At 43.0% G+C, this 21,247-nt stretch overlaps 1 protein-coding gene across 6 annotated transcripts in view; it reads left to right on the plus strand.

The window, feature by feature from the left end:
* Nucleotides 1–21,247, plus strand: part of CAMK4 (calcium/calmodulin dependent protein kinase IV) — a 169,288-nt gene that overhangs the window by 52,087 nt on the left and 95,954 nt on the right. The window contains exon 1 of one of the 6 annotated variants that reach the window (XM_053292296.1): nt 3,111–3,244. The exons of 4 other annotated variants lie outside the window; for them this stretch is intronic. The gene's annotated coding sequence lies outside the window, so the exon portion shown is untranslated. Of the gene's footprint in view, nt 1–3,110; nt 3,245–3,374; nt 3,445–21,247 lie in introns of those variants that run through there. One more of the 6 variants, XM_053292294.1, reaches the window with a different exon arrangement.

A 21,247-nucleotide genomic window follows, 5' to 3' on the forward strand; every position in this document is an offset into this window, starting at 1 on the left:
CCTCCCTATCTGCATATGGAATCTCAATTGCCCAATCACCACGGTGCTTCTCCTTGGGAACTCTCCAGAGAGTTGCCATGCACAGGATTAGCCACAGGTACGCCTTATATGCTATGTAGAGAGATATGGATAAATAGCCTCAAAATTGATTAAAAAAACCCCAAAACTTTCATTCTGTTGGGCACCATATTTATAAAATAGAGAAGTCCTATTTTATGGGGCAAATTTTTAACCTGATATTTAGAAAGAGGTTAGTGTTCTTTTGAAGTTAATTGTACACTGAGCAGAGAGTTCAGATACATTCTAATATTTTTGCTTTCTTTCCTTCTTTACTAAATGAAAAGTCCATACAAGAATAAAAAGTAACCTAATTTTTAAATGTGCAATATAAAAATTTTTATGACTGTGATAACAGTCAATATATTTGCCATTTCCCCCCATCTTGGGCTATATCTGTGCACAGTTTTATCATATCTGTCCTTCACACCTGCTTGCCCGCTGAGAGCAATCAAACAATACAAGCCAACAGCTGTTTTATGATCCGTATGAATCAACTGGAGACATGCCACTGTTCTGTGTCAATGTGACCTTCCTGGATTTTGTCTTCCCACTTTTTGCCTATGGAGAGTTTTTCCATATGGCCAAGTTAGTTCATTTCCCCCTAGCATGTGGATTTCTCCATATGGCCAGGTTACTTACCTCCAAAAAACCCTAGTAGATAGTCCATGCTAGAAGCTGAGAGCTTTTTAAATGGCACAATTAGAACTTTTTTTTTTTACTGTTACTTGTGTTTCTTCCCTCTCACCCTAGAGAATAATATTCTGGTGTCATTCTTCCTCATGCTAATCATATCACATGTCTGAGGGAAGCTCATGCTGTCACAGACATCATACTTGAAACACTGAAAGGGGTTCTAACGGCTGGTAATTATCCAGACTAAGTCATTTATTTTTTACAACTACTTTTATTTGATGTATTCAATCTGAAAAAGACACACAAAGCTTGTATCTCCCCCCCGCCCGAGGGCTTAGTTAGAATAATTTTGCTTGATTTTTTTTTCTATGAGAAATGTATAGGAAAAAAATGTATACACAATTATGGATGCAACTGTTAGTTGTGCCATGTGTAAATGTGGCTAAAATTGATGCATGCTGTGGCTTCCCGATTTATCTAACTGCATTAAGATTCACGAGCATGCAGTGTTCACACATGCTGTTGTACACGGTTTTTCCGAGTTGAAACTTATCTCAGTGCAGGAAAAACGTCATGTGTGAAGTGGCCACAGGATTAGGTTAATTTTGCTTTTGGGGAAGAGGGTTTTTATACAAGATTGCACATTTCTTGTTTTTCCACTGCTTTGATTTTGGAACTGCTGACTGTTGAAGGCTTAGATGATATCTTAAAGTCTGTCTTTGAACTGGCACTTTCTGCAAACTTTTTAGAAAGAGTTGCTTAGCCAATGGGTAAACTAGTTTGTAGTGTTGTAGAATCCTGGTATTAAGTGAGCTAATGTTCTTCCCAAGCAACAGATTTTTAAAATTTGTAATTGAGTTAGGATAATAGTTTAAAACTCAAATCCAACAACCTGCTGTCTAAAAATAGATTAGTGTAATTATGTTAGTACTACTGATATGCCTCAGGGCATTTTTGAAATGGTAAAATACAATGAGAGGATTATTATCAGTACACTTTTTGTTACTAAAAATATTCATGAAATTATTTAGTGAGCAATGAGCTAGATAAAAGGGTAATATTTTCCTTTTGTGATAGTTTTATACCTGTTTTCGTTGACTGATCTTTTAGAGCATACTTCCCTGTGTGCTGGGATATGTTGCATGCTGTAAGAGTCTAATGAGTCTTGAAAAACGTCAGTCACTGGTTGGATTAATCCCCCACTCTGTGCCCATCAGAGGAGGGAAGTCTTATGCAGTATATCTCCCCCCACCCACTTTTCCCTGCTGGTATATGAGCAGTAGCATCATGTCAAGAGAGAGGGAATAAGGATGCATCAAATTTCCCTGACACAATCTTTACTGCAACTGATGATGGCGTGGAAATTCCAAAAGCACCACTTTTGCCTAGAAAGCACAGTCCGATCTCTTAGTCCTGACTGACAGGATAAAAAGGGCAGGATTCCAAGAGACAGTAAGGTTGTTTACAGAACCAAAATCCTTGGGGCTAGGGAGTGCTGGAGGGAAGGCATGAGTATACCTGTCTTCCCCTATATGAGTAGAGTCCATTTAGTGCTCTGTCATGCAGTACACCCACACGATTGGCATGGCGGAGATTTCAGTACAAGGATTCTGAAGTCCCCCAGTATCTCACAATGCATTGCATGGGCAGCAGATGTTGGGGGTAATTACTTTCATAGCAGAGTATTTCAGGAGCTAACTCACTCCCATTTAGGGTTGCCAACTATCCATCATTATGCAGGACATCCCTCATTTCAGGGATGAAATTTTGGTCCCTATATGGACAACATTTGTCCCTCATTTTGGTGGCGGGGCGAGCAGCTTCTTATTTTGAGAAGTTTTTGGTTGAAAAGTGGTATAAGTTGAATATGTTCTAAATAATAACAATGCTCGCACTATTCAATAGCATATAATTCAATAACATATACGTCAATAGGCTTTTGATTACCACTGCATCACCTACTGGCCACCACCACCCCAGCCAGCTCCCCCAGCCCCACCAAACTTATGTCCCTGATTCTGGCAATGAAATGTTGGCAACCCTACTCTCATTACAGCCAAAGTTAACAGAGTCTCAGGGGCAATAGCTTGTAAATGATAAGCATTGGAGATTAATGTAAGGTTAAACTAATCTACTTTATTCATAAGTAAATGATGATAGGAAAGACCTATATCTAACCACTGGCTACATGGGGGTCAGAGAGAGAGCTAGAAGCATTCTGAGGAGGAGGAGGAGAAGAAAGTCCCTCTCAGGAAGTTCCTGAGTACATTCTATCCATAGAGGGGTCATAGAGGCAGAGATAAATAGGAAAAGGAGACCCTAACTATCTATCTCTACTCGCAATGCCCCTATTGGTCATTAGGGTTACTAGTGCAAAAGGTCGATGCTATCTGGAGCTGGATCTCCAACAGCGGAGAGGCTGATTGTGGCAATGCAGCATCTTCCATTCCTGGCCGCTCTATAAGCGGCACTCTATGGTTGAGAGGCAGCTAGGCTGCCGGGAGCTGCTGCAAAAACAGCCTTGCTCACTCACATGATCAGGGCTGTAGAGGTAAGAATGAGGGTAGACATACTTCAGAGTGGCTGGGTAGGAGCGGGTCCCGCGGCTCCATAGGAGCCTCTCTACCCTGGGTTACTCGCTCCTACCCAGCTTTGCACAGTCATGTGAGTAACTTTAGTGTTAACTCAGACATCCCACAGTTGAAAAGAAGATGCCTTCTCAAGGTTCTGGAAGCTGGTGGACAAAGATAGGTAACTTTCTCAGTGCATAGTTGAAGGGTGCCTCCAAATTTATTCCTGAAAAACAGGCCTGTGCTCCATGTAGCAAAAGTTTGGAAGAATGGTTCGATAAATCTATAAAAATAAAAAGAGAAATGTAGCTTTTGGGAAATTGCCTGAGAAACAAATTAAATGGCTTCAAACAGTGACAGTTCTTACAACTATCTTTAATAAGTCATTACAATTTTGTTTCCTTTTAAAATGTGTGCATTCAATTTCCATTTTAATTAAGGAGCTGAAAAATATGAGATTGAGGTATAAATGGCATTATTAATACTGTGGAATCTATTGCTTTCTGATAGGAAGACAGCCTAGAATTGTCAGAATTATGTATTTGGAAATGAAATTGATTCTACTTTGCCAATTACATTTGCTTTACCTTTATGATTACAACTACCCCACCCTTGAGCTGTGTCAATGTTTGTTCCTTATCAATATAGTCATAAGAATGCTAAGAAAAAGTATATTAAATTTATATCATAATGGGCCCATAATACCTAGGTGGTTAACAACTCGAGAACATGTATGACAATCAGGCAAAGGCATGAACTCTTGCAAATTTATTTAACATCAATCTCTGTTTCTGGATGTAAAAAATATATCCTATCTTCATACCAAGGGTCTTTTAACAGTTTTGAGAGCTGTGTTGCTCAAAGAGTGATCTGACGGTTTTGCACTACAGTCAAGCTACCTGAAAGTAAACATACATAGTGTTGATGGGTCTGCTCTGAAGTGTGACAGCTGCCACCCTTCATGACTATGCTTTGCTCAAAGTGGGGGAAATTAGCTTCAAATAGTTGCACACTAGCCCACAGCTACAGTAACCTTCAGGTACCCGGGAAAGTTGATGGTGGTGCCGATGTATTGGGAAGGACAAGAGAGCATAGACACATGCCTTGGAAACAAGGAGTAGCTTTATTGAGGGGCGACTGGGGTATAAAAAGTGAAAAGAGGGGTGGTTAAGCAAGAGATGAGGACTTAGTGAACTCGCTAACAACGGTCTTCCTATTTGGCAGACTCACTAGAGATGGCTCAGGTGGCTGCTAAAGCATATTCACCATGTCATAGTGCTGGGGGGGGGCAGAAGTTTGAGGGTGAAAGGAGGGGAAAGAAGAGAGTCATTTTTGATATCTTTCTGGGGTCCTTCTCTCCAGTTGGTTCAAGCACGTGTGGAGTTATGGGGTGCATGAATGACTGAAGAATTTCTGCATACCCTTAAACACTGTGGGGTTTTTGAATGCTTGCTCCATATAAGGCATGAAGATCGAGTATTGATTAGATTATGTCCTGGGTGTTTCTTCTGTGCACTCCATAAACAAACGAAAAGCTTCACAAGTGAATGATGAAGGCAGTAATCGGAATAGAAATGGGAGGGGGACACTTCACACTTTCTGGCATTTCTCACCCAATCTTGTTAACAATGGGAAAGGGGTGAAGAGTTTCTCCCTTTTTATCAAGGAAGGCCCATAATGAGGGAAGAAAGCTATCATTCCTTTGGCTTTTGTCTCTTTTATTCCTCTGATTTGGTCTGTATATGCTCAGGTGCAATAAGAGAGGGTCATCTCCTTAGTCTGTTACAGTCCTGCAATGACCTGGGGACACCATGGGGAAGCACCTTATCAGAATGACCTGTCATTTCTGAAATGCAGCCAGCTAAAGCGTCTCTTCCAAGCAGGCTAAGAAAATTGCTATGTTTTCTTGAAGCACACAAAAATGGCACAGTGAGTGGGTCTGGTAACAATGGCTGGGCTGAAAGTAACACAGTTATTCAAATAACAATGCACAAACATCCCTGCATACATTTGAGAATAAGCATGAAGTCTTCATTTGAACCAAAGAGGGGGGCAGAATAGGAGCAGAGTAGAATCACTGGGCAGAGAGCATTCAGGGGTAGGTTAGGCGCCTGAGGAGAGCAAAGCGGATGTTCGCTAGAGGCATGTTATGTGGGTTACAAGCTAGTTGGAACTTTGCAGACTTTGGCATCTGCTAGTGGAGGATTCAGGGCTCCCATAGCTGTTGCCAGACTGAGGCTGCACTTTCTGAAGCATTGAGGACTTCACACTCTTCTTTAGTCTTCCCACCATATTTCCCCCCAGTATAGATTCTCAAAGTGGCATTACATCAATCAATACAATAAAACAGCTAATAACAGTTTCAGAGCCACAGGAAAACCATAGGAGTTACTAAAACTATTTAAAAGCCATTAAAACACTGAAAATAGAACCATTTTTCATCAGGTGTGTAATTCAGTGGCTGACTAAAGCTGCACTTGTGCGGACATGCTACACAAGGTAGCTCTGCTAAGTTTGGATTTTGTGTTCTAAATTAATGTTGCGCTAGCACAGCAGGGTATGCTTACACAACTAGATTTACAATCTGTGGTCGAAGCAGACACCTGCAGCCGCTCCTGCTATCTTTGTTGCAGAAGCAAACACTTACGCAAGAGCATCAAGAGCACAAGGGATTACCCAGTTTTGAGTGTCTGTGTGACCTGTGTGCACCTCTGTTCATCACAGTAGCACACCCAGTTAGTCTGAATTTCAGCCAGTAGTGGGTGAGTAGATAAAAGGAGTTCGAATCCCCGCTGGAATGTTCCCCAGACTATGGGAAACACCTATATCGGGTAGCAGTGATGTAGGAAGATGCTGAAAGGCATCATCTCATACTGTGCAGGAGATGGCAATAGTAAACACCTCCTGTATTCTACCAAAGAAAACCACAGGGCTCTGTGGTCGCCAGGAGCCAACACCGACTCGGCAGCACAACTTTACCTCTATGACTAGTAGGCTGCACATACCCTCAGATGCATTGCCAGGCCTCCAACGATGTTCAGTAACCAAGCAAATTTATACAGGGGCAGGCAATCCTTCAGATACCCTGGTCCTAGCCCATTTAAAGTTTTAAAGATCAAACCTAGCACTTTGAATTCAGACCAGAAACAAATTGGTAGCCAATTTGTGAAGTACTTTAAGCACTTGTGAAATATACTCATTTTAGGTGTTCCAGCTGACCATCTTGTAACTGTACTTGCTAACCTGTATATATTACTCCACCATCCAAATAATTTTTTTCCTAGAAACAATTTATTCATTAACAATAAATTGTTTCTAGGAAAAAAATTCATTAGGAATGGTGGAGTAATATATACAGGTTCAGCAAGTCCACAGTTACAAGACTGGTCAGCTGGAACACTAAATGAGTATATTTCACTTAAGTGCTTAAAGTACTTCACATTAATTATCTTGTTGTAAGCCTTATAACAACCCTTTAAGGCAAATATTATTCTGTACTGCAGCTGGGGAGTGCAGTCGGAGAGTAAACTGGCTTAAGTCTAGTAAGTTCATGGAAAACTGGAGATGGAACCAGGGACATCCTGATTTGTTGCTCTCTTAGCCACTACGTTACACTGGTCTCATAGCCTCTATGCCATCCTTCCTTCTATCATTTTCTTCAACTCATATAAAGATTCGGTCTGTTTTGTTCTTTGCCACAAAAACTATCCTTTCTGCTGCTGCTGAAGACGCAGTCCACCACATTAGGCATTTCTTCCTTTGGAATATTCCCTCCCAAAAAACATGATTAATTAGAGGCTTGTGGATGTGTAATTTAGAATATAATACCTTGTCTGCAGCTAGAGGCCAATATTAATAACTACCAGGATTTTTGTGTGTAGACTTGACATTACCTTTCGGTTCCAATACTTGCTCTGTTATTAACTGACGGTTGTGCAGATGAGGCTATCAGTCCTGTGTTCCTGTTTTAAAATGGCCAGCTCTGCCCTTTCAGTTTGACAATTGTGCAAACAACATTAGAGATTCATAGAAGCCTAGAACTCTCACTGGCTGCATCTGCCTCGGGGTGTAGCTATAATTGAGCGGATGGGTTCAAAGAACCTAGGCCCCGCAGCTCCTGAGAACCCCCCCAGCTCCTGAGGGCCCCCCATTTTTTTCATTATTTCCCTCACTCTGAGGGGCTGCCAGGGAGAGGAGCAAACACAGGCCCCCTCTCCCCTAGCTGTGCCCCTGATCTGCTTCTAAAATATGTTAAAGATTTTGTAGGGATGCTTAATGGGGGAAAACCACAGCAAATGTTCCAACAGGAGCAGCTGCTTTTCATGTGATTATACATTCACAGTGTATTTTTAATATTGACCCTCATGGATTACTAAGCAGCTGGCTCTCATTTTGCATTCAACATCACAGCCCTCTACAGGAGTGATTGTCATACATGCTTCCTGCCACAAGGAACTTGCAGGCTAGATTGGATCAGAGTATGTTCCAGGTAGAGAAGGCAACAAAATGAGTAGGAAATGAGGGTAGATTATTTATACAAATTGTTGTTCTGGTGGCTCAGAAGTGCCACTCTCTCCAATTTTGTACTGACTGTGTGTATCCTGAGCTTTTCAAGAAGTGAATAGCAGCTTTCAAAGCTTGAAGTAGTTTGATAGGATGTGCAAAAGCATGTCTAGGGGGAAAAAATCATCAGAAAGAGCTTCCCATTTTATAGCAAACTTGCAAATATTTCTGCAAAAGTTACTCGCTCACAGAAAGGATTCCTAGCTCATCTGCTCACACATACTTAAGTTTGTTATGTGTCTCACTGGTGGATTGAAAGGGAAAACACAACCAAATCTCTTTTCAGTTTCCAAAGCTTTCTTGATGGTTCATCTTCAGGTGATTCTTATGAACACTCATAGGAACATAGGAAGCTGCCATATACTGAGTCAGTCCATTGGTCTATCTAGCTCAGTATCGTCTTCACAGACTGGAAGCGGCTTCTCCGAGGTTGCAGGCAGGAATCTCTCTCAGCCCTATCTTGGAGAAGCCAGGGAGGGAGGCTGTTTACAAGCCTGCCTACAGTGAGATAATCTGAGTACATGCTTAGTTAAAATTTATTTAAAATGCATTTAACCTACAGCTGCGGAGTCACTGTATCTCATTTCTGGACTTTTATTTGACCTGCAGCATCAGACGATATAATTCAAGTGCTATGTGCACTGCCAACTTAATTTTTAAAACTAAAAGATCAAAAGTGATGTATGAAGCTTCTCAGATGTGGAATAATGTAATTGACACATGGGGGCCATTCACACGATGCCCCAGATGATCAACTTGTCCTTGGTGGGAGAGTGCTCTATGCTCAAACACGATCAGTGCTGCTCTGTGCAGCGCAGAACAGTGCGGATTGCTCTGGCCAGGACTCCTTATGCTGGCCTCTGATATCCTACAGTGTACCACACGTGGAGCACCCATCTCTGTGTCAGCATGAGTTGCAAGCAGCTCATGATGACACACGATCCCGGCAGTCAGCCTCGGCTAAGAGCTGGGGTTTGGCGCTGCCGTGATCCATGTAGATCCTGCCAGTTCTCATTGGCAGCCAAGCCTGGGCTTGGCTGCTCGTGAGAACAGTCTCATGGTTTCATTTTTACATTTGGTTTAGAAAGTAATATATGTTTGTTGTTGTCTTCTTTGTTAGATTGTTTGCATTTGCAAAAAAATATTTTGCCTATATATTTTTTCATCCTATGTCAGTAAAAATACATGCAACTGATTATATACACTTACTTTAAACCTTTTACTTTAAAAAAGTGTATATGTATGAAGTTTAATAGCATGACTCTCTCTAAATCGTATTTGAAAATATGTTCTGGATGTTCTTTAAATGGTCACAGAATACTGTTAAATTCTTGTTCTGTTCTGCAAAATCAATATGAATATATGCAGTGACTGAGTTCTCAGTGCTACTGGGAAGTAAAAGAGAGGAGTAATTAAGTTTTGAATGAGTAATAAAATATCATGCAGAATCATCTGTGCTCTAGAATTCTGCTATTCATATATTTTAGATTATAGCTATTCTCCTATTATAACTGAAAACTGAGGGACATTCTACACATTACATAATGGTATGATTGGTCCTATAATGTTTGATTTCCCCCCTGTAAACCACAACTATAGGCCCCCTGGAAGCTTTACATACAGGGCTTCTGCCCCGAATCTCCTTCAGAAGAGAGTGTGTGCATTCACACACCAGCCAAACGTACCTCGAAGTCCCTCCAAGATTTTTGGACCCACTCCACACACAAATCAAATTTTGTGATGCGAATTCTAGCTTATCTCGAAGTATGACCAGGTTTTAAAAATTATTTATTTATTCATTCAATTTCTAGACCGCCCTTACAGAATAGCTCAGGATGGTTTTAAGCTACTTTTTCTAAAAAAAACACCAGAGCAAATGGGAGAGGCACTGACGTAGAATCATTAGCATGACAAAAGGCATACTCTCTTTACAAATGCAGATCTATCTCAGCAAGGAACTCTCTCCCCCCCCACCCCCTTTGGCTAGAAGGAAAAGGCGGAGCATGCCATGTAGACTTGTTTCAAAACAAAACCAAGAGCAGAGGGGAGGGGCTGCTTCCCTCAATGCTTACCCTGAAGCCAAGTGTGAATAATTCCCTGGGCATTTTCCACACAGGACCTTTAGCTTGCATCTCTTCCAGAATGGAGGGTGTGCATTCACATATTGGCCAGATTTACCCCAAAGTCCCTGTGAGCTATCGAGGAGCACTTCATTCACGATTCAGGTTTTTCATTGCGCATTTTATATCCAGTTTAGCGCAATTTATATCCAGGGCAAAAAATTTCAATTTTTGCATTGATTTTGGGGGGCAACATCCAAGTCACAGTAAAGCCTCTCGGTAAATTCGTGCTAAAGCCTATTGTGTGAAAAACACCCTGATCCAGATCGAGACTGCAACAGGAGGCAGAGAGCCTTTAACACTTTGTTACTGTGGTCCCAGTCCAGATCAGCCTCCTCCCACAGCTGTTTGCCTCAGGAAGAAGCTCCCATCGGTGCCAATAAAATAATAATTTTAAAAAATCATAGTTAATACCAGTGCAATTGCTATTTACAGAAGAAAAGCCAATCACTCCAGGCCATGATTTAGATCATGTTTCCAGGTAATGTCTATTAAAAAGCCTCTCCCCCAAGCTCATTATGTCTCTCCCAAGCTCATTTGCAGCCAGCTTTTGCTGCCTGGTTGTGTTTATTTCCCTTTCTTTCCCTCCAATGAGGGAGAGAAAAGTAAATAAATATACCCAGCCAGCAGACGCTGGCTGGAAATTAAATTGGGAGAGCTGGAGTGGGATGTCCTAAGTCCAGGCCACGCCCCTGTGTGTGTGACATGACCTGCATGGGGCATCATTCGACTGGCTCTGCCACTGATCAGGCCTTCTCAACTTTGCCCCTCCCAGGTGTTTTTGGACTACAGCTCCCATAATCCCCAGCCACAGTGGCCAATAGCCAGGGATTATGAGAGCTGTAGGTCAACATCTGCAAGAGGGCCAAAGTTGAGCAGGCCTGAAACAGATAAACGTTTATGCATCTGTGGTGTACAGATAGTTAATTATTTATGCCACTGTACTGTACTTCTTATTTATTTATTTATTTATTTATTTATTTATTTATTATTGCATTTTATTCTGAATATAATAATAATAGTAATAATAACAATAGTAATAATTATAAATAGATAATTTTTATAGCTGGATTATTAATTGGTATGTCTAATTTTGATCTATGTGAAGTGTATAATTTATAGTTTTTTACAAATCCGTGATACATCCCTTAAACTTGCTATGGGTATTTCCCTAGCCTCTCTAACACTGATATGACCAGTCCCTCACTAGTGTATCATCCCAGTTTTGGAATATCACTCTATTGTGTAGTTACCTACTTGTCAAAGCACTGGAGAAATTTATTATTTATTTAGTTATTTATTTATTTGATTTTTATACCGGCCTTCCAAAATGGCTCAAGGCAGTTTACAACAGGATAAAAACAATTAAAACCAGATAACAATTAAAATCAAAACTATAGAAACAGAATAAAACCAATTTAAACATTCAAACAGCTAAAAACCCTGGAAAACCAGGGCAACCATTTAAAACAATTTAAAACAGTTTCAGTAGTTTAAAAACCCTGGAAGGCCAGGCCAAACAGATGTCACCAAACAGTGACAAATGTCACTGTTAATATTCAGAAAAATAACTGATGGTGTAGAACCATCCTTGGTTTATAAATTGACCACAGGAATGATGCAATGCTATTCAAAGTATGTGTCAGTAGAGGTGAAATATGGTGCCAAAGAACTAGAAGAAAAATAATTGATTTGATCGAACAGGATTAGCTTCTCAAGCATTTACAATATTGTTTGCAAAGCCTGATGTATATACATATCCCCCTATTCTCCACATTTCTTGCATAGACATTATCACCATGACCTAATTATCAGCCAACTTAAAGACCATTTTGTGAGTAACATGGGCTTCATTGGCTACTATTTCTTTTTTGCTGTCAGAAGTTACTTCTAGTGCTAAGATGTAAGCAGGGATCTAAACAACCATGAAACCAGTTCTGTGACTCACCTAGCGCCTACCACCACCACACACATAGGAGCTTTAAATACTTCGGTTTTTTTCAAATAACAGCCTCTACTTTTTAATGGCAAACTGTTGTTGAACCTGAGGGGGAGTTTCAAAAGTGTCATGGGGATGGGAAGCTATTGAAAGCAGACAAGTAAAAAAATTGTTAGGACAAAGCCCTTGGGTGAGCCTGAACAGCTTTTTGCATCGCATCCATAAGTTGCCACAAATGTTTGTTTGTTTGTTTGTTTGTTTGTTAAATTTATATACCACCTTTCATTAAAACAATCTCAAGGCAGTTTACAGCAAAAATTTAAACACAAGATGGTAAAAAGGACACAATTAAAATATTAAGTGAAAAATATTAAACAAATCTGATTAAAAATTTAAAACAAAAGCATAAAAGCAATACAGAGTATAAAGAGCAGCAGCAGAGAATCAAATAAATGCCTGGTCAAAAAGCCAAGATTTTACACTCTTTCTAAAAGCTGTGAAGGAGAGAATAGCCACCGGGAGAGCATTCCAGAGTCTGGGGGCAGCAACAGAGAAGGCCCTGTCCTGCATGCACGACAACCGAGCCTCCCTCATTGTTGGCACCCAGAGCAGAGCCTCCTCAGATGACCTCATCAAGTGGGCAGTAACCCTGGGGAGCAGGCGGTCCCTCAGGTATCCTGGGCCCAAACCGTTAAGGGCTTTAAAGGTCAAAACCAGCACCTTGAATACAACCCGGAAACAAACTGGTAGCCAGTGAAGTTCTTTCAAAATGGGTGTGATGTGCTCCCACCCGGTAGCTCCAGATAAAACCCTAGCTGCCACATTTTGCACTAGCTGCAGTTTCCGGATATTCTTCAAGGGCAGCCCCATGTAGAGCGCATTACAGTAATCCAGCTGTGACGTGACTAAGGCATGGGTAACCGTGGCCAGATCTGCCTTCTCAAGAAAGGGACGCAGCTGGCGCACTAGCCGAAGCCGAGCAAAGGTACCCCTGGCCACCGCCTTCACCTGAGCTTCCAAAAGCAGAGCCGGGTCCAGTAGTACCCCCAAGCTGCGTACTTGTTCCTTAAAGGGGAGTGCAACCCCATCCAGAACTAATAAAATCTCCTCATCCCAATTGACTCTCCTACTGACCAACATGACCTCCATCTTGTCCGGATTAAATTTCAGTTTATTAGCCCACATCCAACCCATCATGGTTCAGGACATCCACCACCTCCCTAGAATCAGGTGACAAAGAGAGATAGAGCTGAGTATCATCCGCATATTGCTGACAACTCAGTCCAAGTCCCCAGATGACCTCTCCCAGTGGTTTCATGTAAATATTATACAGCATGGGGGACAAGACCGAACCCTGCTGGACCCCACAGGCCAGTGGCCACGGAGCCGAGCAGTAGTCCCCCAGCACCACCTTCTGGACCCTCCCCCCAAGAAAGGAGCGGAACCACTGCAACGCAGTACTTCCAATTCCCATACTCGAGAGGCGGCCCAGAAGGATACCATGGTCGATGGTATTGAACGCCGCTGAGAGGTCCAGCAGAACCAACAGGGACGCACTCCCCCTGTCTAGTTCCCGGCATAGGTCATCCACTAGAGCAACCAAGGCATTCTCAGTCCCATATCCGGGGCATAAGCCGGATTGAAAAGGGTCCAGATAATCCGTATCATCCAAGACCCTCTGCAGCTGGGACGCCACGACATGCTCTGTAACCTTGCCCCAAAAGGGCAGGATAGAGACCAGTCTATAGTTGTCCGGGTTCGAGGAATCAAGGAAGGGCTTTTTAAATAATGGTCTTACCATCGCCTCCTTGAGGCACGATAGCATCTTGTCCTCCCTTAATGAGGCATTAATAATCACTTCCAACCATCTGCCTGTTCCCTCCCTGGCAGCTTTTATTAGCCATGAAGGACAAGGGTCAAGAGCACACGATGTCGCCCGCACACTGCCCAGAATCTTGTCCACATCCTCAGGCCGCACCAACTGAAAAGAATCCAACACAATAGGACCAGATGGTACCAGAGGCATGTCTGCCGGAACTGCCAAAACTCTGGAGTCCTAATCAGCACAGATGCGAGCAACTTGATCCGCAAAGTGACACGCAAATTGATCACAGCAGGCTGTGGATGGTTCCTCCCCCATTACCTGGGGGATGTGTGCAGCAATGTCTTAGCTACACAAAACAGCTCCGCCGGTCTGCACTGAGCAGATGCAATGGAGGTGGAGAAAAAGCATTTCTTTGCCGCTCCCACCTCCACGGAGTAGTCCCTAAAATGGGCTCTAGCCCGTGTTCAATCAGATTCGTCACAACTCTTCCTCCAGCGTTGTTCCAGCTGTCGCCCAAGTTGTTTCATCGCCCTAAGCTCCGAGGAAAACCAAGGAGCCGAACGGGCTCCACCAAGCCGGAGAGGGCGTTTAGGAGCAACCATGTCAGCAGCCTGGGCCGTCTCTCCATTCCAGAGATCAACCAGGGCCTCAACAGGGTCACCAGCTCTGGACACTGGAAACTCCTCGAGGGCCTTCTGGAATCTAAGCAGATCCATAAGCCTCTGGGGGCGGACCATTCTAATCGGTCCACCACCCCTGCAGAGGGCAGACAGAGCAGTCAAACTAAACCCCACCAGATGATGATCTGTCCATGTCAAGGGAGTTATCTCAAACTCCCCCACCTCCAGATCATTTATTCCCCAGTCGGCAAAAACCAGATCCAGAGTATGTCCTGCCATGTCGGTAGGGCCCAATACCAATTGAGACAGGCCCATAGTTGCCATAGAGGCCATGAAATCCTGAGCCGCACCCACTAGGGGGGCCTCAGCATGGACATTGAAATCCCCCAAAACAATAAGCCTGGGGGAACCCAAGGCCACCTCCGAGACCACCCCCGCCAGCTCAGGAAGGGAGACTGAAGTGCAACGGGGTGGTTGGTACACCAACAGAATCCCCAGCCTATCTCGGAGGCCCACCCTCAAGAACAAACACTAAAAATTATGAGATTGCCTGACCAGGCACCTGGAAATGGGGAGGGTCTCTCGATAGGTGACTGCAACACCCCCTCCCTGACCCTCCAGGCGGGGCTGCTGCACAATCAGGAAACCTGGAGTACTGAGCTGAGAGAGACCAACCCCACCCAGCTCATCCAACCAGGTCTCCGTCACACATACCAGGTCAGTATGCTAATCCACAATCAAATCATAGATGAGAGATGTTTTAGCATTAACTGATCTGGCATTCAGCAGCAGCACCCTAATCCTCAAGGGGGTGTTCTCAGAGCTCCCAGGGGTGTCAGGGTTGAGAGAAGAGCTGGAAAAAGGAACAGGCCTCAGTTGCCTGGACCATTTTCCCCTGTAATGGCCAGCCCAACTCCCACCGCCATATCTCCCTCTGCCCACTACCAGTGATATTACTGCCCCCACGCCAACCCTACTTTCCTGCTCTCCCAGACACATCTCTCAGTCCAAACAACCACAGCTCCACTACTTAACAAAACCAGGGGTCAAATAGACTTATGCTGACTTCTGAGACCAGGCAGTTCACCCCAAGGCAGAGAGCCACAAAGAGAGAGCGCCAAGAGGCTTGTGCCCATGGCTCAGCCTGAGCTTTAAAGCAGTCCCATAGTTGATACACAACTGGAGAAGGAGGGGGGCAGAGGCAAAAAGAACAATCAATGCCAAAGTTGTCCCCCCTTCTCAATAACAAAATATAAAAACTCCCTCCTATTAGAATAGGACAATGCTTTTAGTAGTTTGGTAGGTTTTATGCTGCTGTGGGGAAGAAGAAGAAGAAGAAGAAGAAAAAAGGAAAAACCACTCCAGGGAGGTATGGGGGGGGGACTGTTGTCATCCGTGCTCCTGCTCAGAAGTCCACCAAACTTGCTGGGATTCTTCATTCCTCTCACTAATGCAGTCCACTGGCTGTTCTCCACTAGGCTGAGAGCCACAAGGCCGAGAGCCCTTGTGCTCTCGCGCCCCTGGCTCAGCTGGTCTTAAATGGCAGTTGTTGTTACCCACAAGGCATTATTAGGGCTGTAATGTTCAAATAGGTGACCTGATGAACTGCTTGATATTTTGTACAAAATTATTTTTATTATGTGACATGTTTTGGAAATGTTCCTGTCTGAATTGCAAAAGAATAAGAAAATATAATTTTGATTTTAATGCATTTGGATATTGCTGGCTGAGGTTTCTTTGATGTGCAGTAAGTACAGAATATCTGTTCTACATTGTTTGCTAGTTTGGCCAGATGAATATAGACATTTAATTGACCTGTCAGACCTAATAGTTTGTTGTTGTTTTAAACCAATCTGGGAGCCAAAACTCATACATTCAAATAACTTAAACATATTGATTTTATTTCTTGCCAGAATCAAAGCCGATATAATTCTAAAGTACAAAAATGTTAATGATTCTTGTATTGCATGAACATTCATTCATCACCAAATGTCCATGCTCTAAATTGCATTTTGGTTCATTTTTATGAGATCACCTGCATTTCATGTGTCTGTGTTTGAGTCCCCGTCATCAACTTCACAATATGAAGTTGATGGGGGCGGGGGGGCGGGATGACAACTTCACAATATGGACCAATATGGACCAAATTGGGTACAATTGTAGGGACACATAGTGACACCTCAACAGTGTAGTTTGTGATGATGCCATCCATCCCAATTCACGATGGCAGAAGCATAAACATTTGAGGCGCAAGTGGGCTAAACTGTGAACCAACTAACCAATTTGAATCAAATTTGCTACAGCTATAGGGGCACATAGGGACACCTCAATGGTGTAGTTTGTGATGATGTCATTCATCCCAATTCAAGATGGTGGCCACATAAGCATTTGAGGTGTAAGTTGGCTAACTTGTGGAGCATCTAACCAATTTGAACCAAATTAGATACAGCTGTAGTGAGTGATACACAGGGATACCTCAATGGCATAGTTTGTGATGTCATCCACCCCGATCCAAGATGGCAGATGTGTGAACTATTGGGGTGTACGTGCACTAATTTGTGGACTGTCTAATCCATTTGAACCAAATTTGGTACAGCTGTAGTTTACACACAAGGACACCTCAATGGTGTAGTTTGTAATGATGTCATCCTCACCAATCCAAGATGGTAGACACGTGAGCATTTGAGGTGCAAGAGGTCTTAACTTGTGGACCTCAGTTTGAACCATATGTAGTCCAGTTGTAGGGATAGTGAAAGGAAAGTAGGCAGATTAGTTCTTACTAGAACAACTTGTTTATATTACCAAGTTGCTATGCCCAAGTGTGAATATTCACTGTGCCTAATTTGGGAGGGGTGGGGGGGGGTCTCTGCTGGTAGGTTCTCTACACCTATCCATATGGAAAATATTGAGGAACTGAAAGCACCCATGCCCTTAAATCCTCAAAACTGATGGGAGCCAAAGGCTACATGCAAGTACTTCTCTTTATGTTGCCAGGGAATGTCCTGGTCTCGTGGAATATGGGAAGCAAAATCAAAAGTAACACCTGGCTTATGAGCTTGAAAGAAAGAGTGAATTCAAACCCTCTCTCTCCTTTCCCCTTTACCTTGAAAGTGCTGGACATGGAGAAGAAGTCTGAAGAATTTAGCTTTTCTGAGAAGAAGTTTGAGATTATGCTGAGTCATCCATGATGTGAAAATAGAGAGTCAGGAAAAAGTAATGGAAGAGGATAGTGCAGGAGCAGATAATTGTGAATTGTCAACATAGAAGTTATTTGAAAGAGCCCATAAAAGATCTTAGAGGAAGGAAATAATGAAGCGTACAGTAGAAGCCCCAATACAGAACTCTGAGGAACACTATCAGAAAAAATAATAATAATCAAGTGATGGTTTTCTAAGTGGAGGAGAATGCACCATATATTTAAAGTTTGTAGGAGGTACACCAGAGGAAACAGAGTGGTTAAAAGCATAAATAAGTGACTGAAGGACCACAGAGACAATAGGAACAAAAAAAAAATTGGGAGGGACATTGGCCAGGAGGTAGATGGGCTTGGAAGAGTGAAGGAGAAAGGCGAGATATACAAAAATGTGGGCAAAAGAAGAAAAGTATATCAATGGAGAGAGGGGGATATCTAACAAAACACAGAAAAAGAGAAAATATTGTGGAGATAAAGGAAGAGTTCAGTTCTGTCAGAACTGATCAGCCGTTTAAGTACAGTATAGGACTAGAGTTTGTGAAGGAAAGAAGAGAGGAAAATAATGGGCAGGGCAGAGACAATGAGGAAGATTGCTGATCTATGGTAGAGGCAAGAGCAGGGAGCTTTCCAGACTAGCTGCTCAACTGCAGCAAAATGCCTCCATTCAGGCAAGCCACATTCGAAATGTAAACAGCAGGGGGAGCAGTCTTGTGGAAACTAACAACCTGAAACAACAGCAGCTTCTTTATGCCAGATATATGATGTCCTAGCTCTATTTCACAGCGATTAAATTTGAAACAAGGCATTGGAAATGTGAACGGCACCCTGCTGTCCATGTAGGGACTGCGGTGTCACAACACAGGAAATGTGGAAGCATAATTCTGAGATACAACGTGACCCCATTGCAGGGTATGCTCTGGAAAGTGTCCAGGTGAAAGAGAAAAGGCTCCTAAGTCTACCAGCTGACCAGAAAGTACTGCAGTGATAAGATCAGATGAGAAAGAATGAAAAGGCTCACATCAAAAGCCAAGCTAGAAATGTCCTGGAAGATCAGAATCTCCTGCATTTTCAAACATGTTTATAGCAAGCACACCCCAACTCTCCAATTCAGATCAGGATTGTGGTGGTGGTAGGGATTTCTAATTTTTTTTAAAAATACTTTGCACATGATGTTTTCCCTACTGGGAGTGGGGGATAGCAATTGGGGGAAAGGTATGGGGGGGAAGGCCTGCCTCACCCAACATCATGTTCTTGATCCAAATTTAATAACCCCTGCAGTTATTAACTTTTTTTTTTTTTAAAGCAAAACACCAGAGATCCTGTTCATGGATCTGTCCCATCATGTCTAGATTGGCCCCAAGAGGGAACAGGGAAGGGGAAACACGTAACAGTGGTGTGTGTGCGCGCACACGCATTGTAACTGACTTCCTCCTTAGACAGAAGCAGTATTTCTTCGACAACTGGTCTGACAAAGGTGCTTGCTACGCATGCATACTAAACCCATGATGCTGTTGAGGCAGCACAGGGGGTGGGGGGATGATTTCCTTTTTCTTTCTACGGGAATTAAAACAGAATCAAGTTTTGAAACAATCTTGACTGCTTAAAGGGGACAATTTTTGTGCACAGCACTTTCATAAACCATCCTATTTTGCATCATTTTATTTTTGTTTGGGTAATGACTCATAAATATATATTTACAGAAATCAGTTTCTGTCTCCAAGAATCTATCCAGGTGAGATTTAGACATGACTGGATTTTTGCTGAATGTATCTGAAATGTAATACCTGTCAGATCTAATTGTGAAAAAAAGATATAAAGTACAATTGTAGATGCGTTCTCGATTTACTGAGTAAAGTGCCTTTTGCCCCTGAATGTGCTATGGTTGGCTTATAGAACATAGGGTGAAAACAGACGTAGCATTTGAGAGCAGTGAGGCCATTCCAGAAGCACCTTCATTCCATTCAGTTCTAATCGCTTTCCCATTGGAATCGAGCTCTGACAAAATTGGTTCTGCTAGTTTGCAGCAGAAGCCAGACGTGCGTTGCATGATGCTGACTGGCTGACCCCCAGGCAAAGGTGTGCCGAATGTCCTGAAGTCAGAATGTTCTGCCTTGAAGTGGGTTGTGAGTGTTCCGAGCATGGAACAGAACCACCCTAAATGGCGGGGGGGGGCTGTTCCGAGCTTGAAACATTCCGACCTGTACCGAGCACCATTTTGGAGTTGAACCGTTCCAATGGACTGCGGTTGTTCTGTCAGAACAACTGGCTCACCCAGTTGTTCTGACGGAACGTTTTGTCCATTTTGTGCACACCCCTACTCCCAGGTTGTCACCAAGAAAACTCCCCCTAACTTCCCAAACACCAAAGCAGTTTTGCACTTTAAAAACAGTGGTCAACATGATGAGCATTGTTAAGGAGATGCTTTTCACTGTGTCGAGGCTGCTGCAGACTCATAAGGCAGCCCTGATGCTAGAGAGAATGTGCAGTTGTGCAAGCAGACCTGCCACAGTTTCTCCCATTGTAATGAATGGGAGACACTGCAGAAGTGCTGTTTCTGCAACTGCACATTCTCTGCACCGTCAGGGCTGCCTTATGAGTCCCGTGCAGCCCCAAAGCAGTGCGCAGCATCTCTGTAACATTGCACATCCTGTCGGCCAGATTCTCTTCATTTAATTAGTAAAGTGATAAATGAGCAGATATGGATGCTCATGCAACATTGTAAAAAATAGAGGTAGTGTGCCTGAATATAGAGGAAAGGATAAGTCATATGAGTGAGGCAGCATTTGATTCAGTGTTGTATGTATGGCACCCATTTTAGTTCCAAAGTCAGCCCATTCACCCTCTGTGAGCTCTCTTACATAATCTGTCTTCATCCATACCTTAGCAGCATCTCTGTGACCAAACAAGTCTTTGCATTGGTTCTGCACATCAAATAAGATGTTTCCCATACCAGACATTCACTGCATGTGATGCAGTGATATCAGTTAAATCCCATTATTAGTAAAGTAAAGTTGTGCCGTCAAGTCAGTGTTGACTCCTGGTGACCACAGAGCCATGTGGTTTTCTTTAGTAGAATACAAGAGGAGTTTACCACTGCCATCTCCCGCGCAGTATGAGATGATGCCTTTTAGCATCTTCCTATATCGCTACAGCCCGATATAGGTGTTTCCCATAGTACTGACTCACATACTGTGCAAACTTCCATACAGGTTGTAACACAACATGCATGCAGTTGTGCAAGTGTGCTCTTGTGCACCTGCAAAAATTGTGCTCTTGTGCACCTGCAAGTGTGGTTTCGCAATAGTATTATTTACTTGTTTATTCCCTTTATATACTGCCCTTCCTAAAGTGGCTCAGGGCAGTTCGCATTAAAATAAATAAAAACATATAATAAAACAATTAAAATCAAAAAGCATTTAAACCAGATTAAAACTCATTAAAATTCATACTAAGAGGTTATTCTCATGCGCGGCTAAAATCGGGCTAGGGAAGCCCAGCCCAATTTTAGCTGCGTGTGAGAACCAATGGGAGCCACATGGCTCCCGACAGCAGCTTGGTGGCAAACCCTCCTGGGTAGCCTGCCTCTTAACCCAGGTTTCAGGCTTGAGGGCACCCGAAAAGTGGGTTAAGTGATCAAGTGTTGGTGCGGTGTGGCGTCAGGAGGCTCCCCACAAGGCACTGCACACTTGCGCGGTGCTTTCAGGGACTTCTGGGGTCCGGGAGG

This window comes from Hemicordylus capensis, chromosome 2 (genome assembly GCF_027244095.1).
Source record: "Hemicordylus capensis ecotype Gifberg chromosome 2, rHemCap1.1.pri, whole genome shotgun sequence".
Classification (NCBI taxonomy): domain Eukaryota; kingdom Metazoa; phylum Chordata; class Lepidosauria; order Squamata; family Cordylidae; genus Hemicordylus; species Hemicordylus capensis.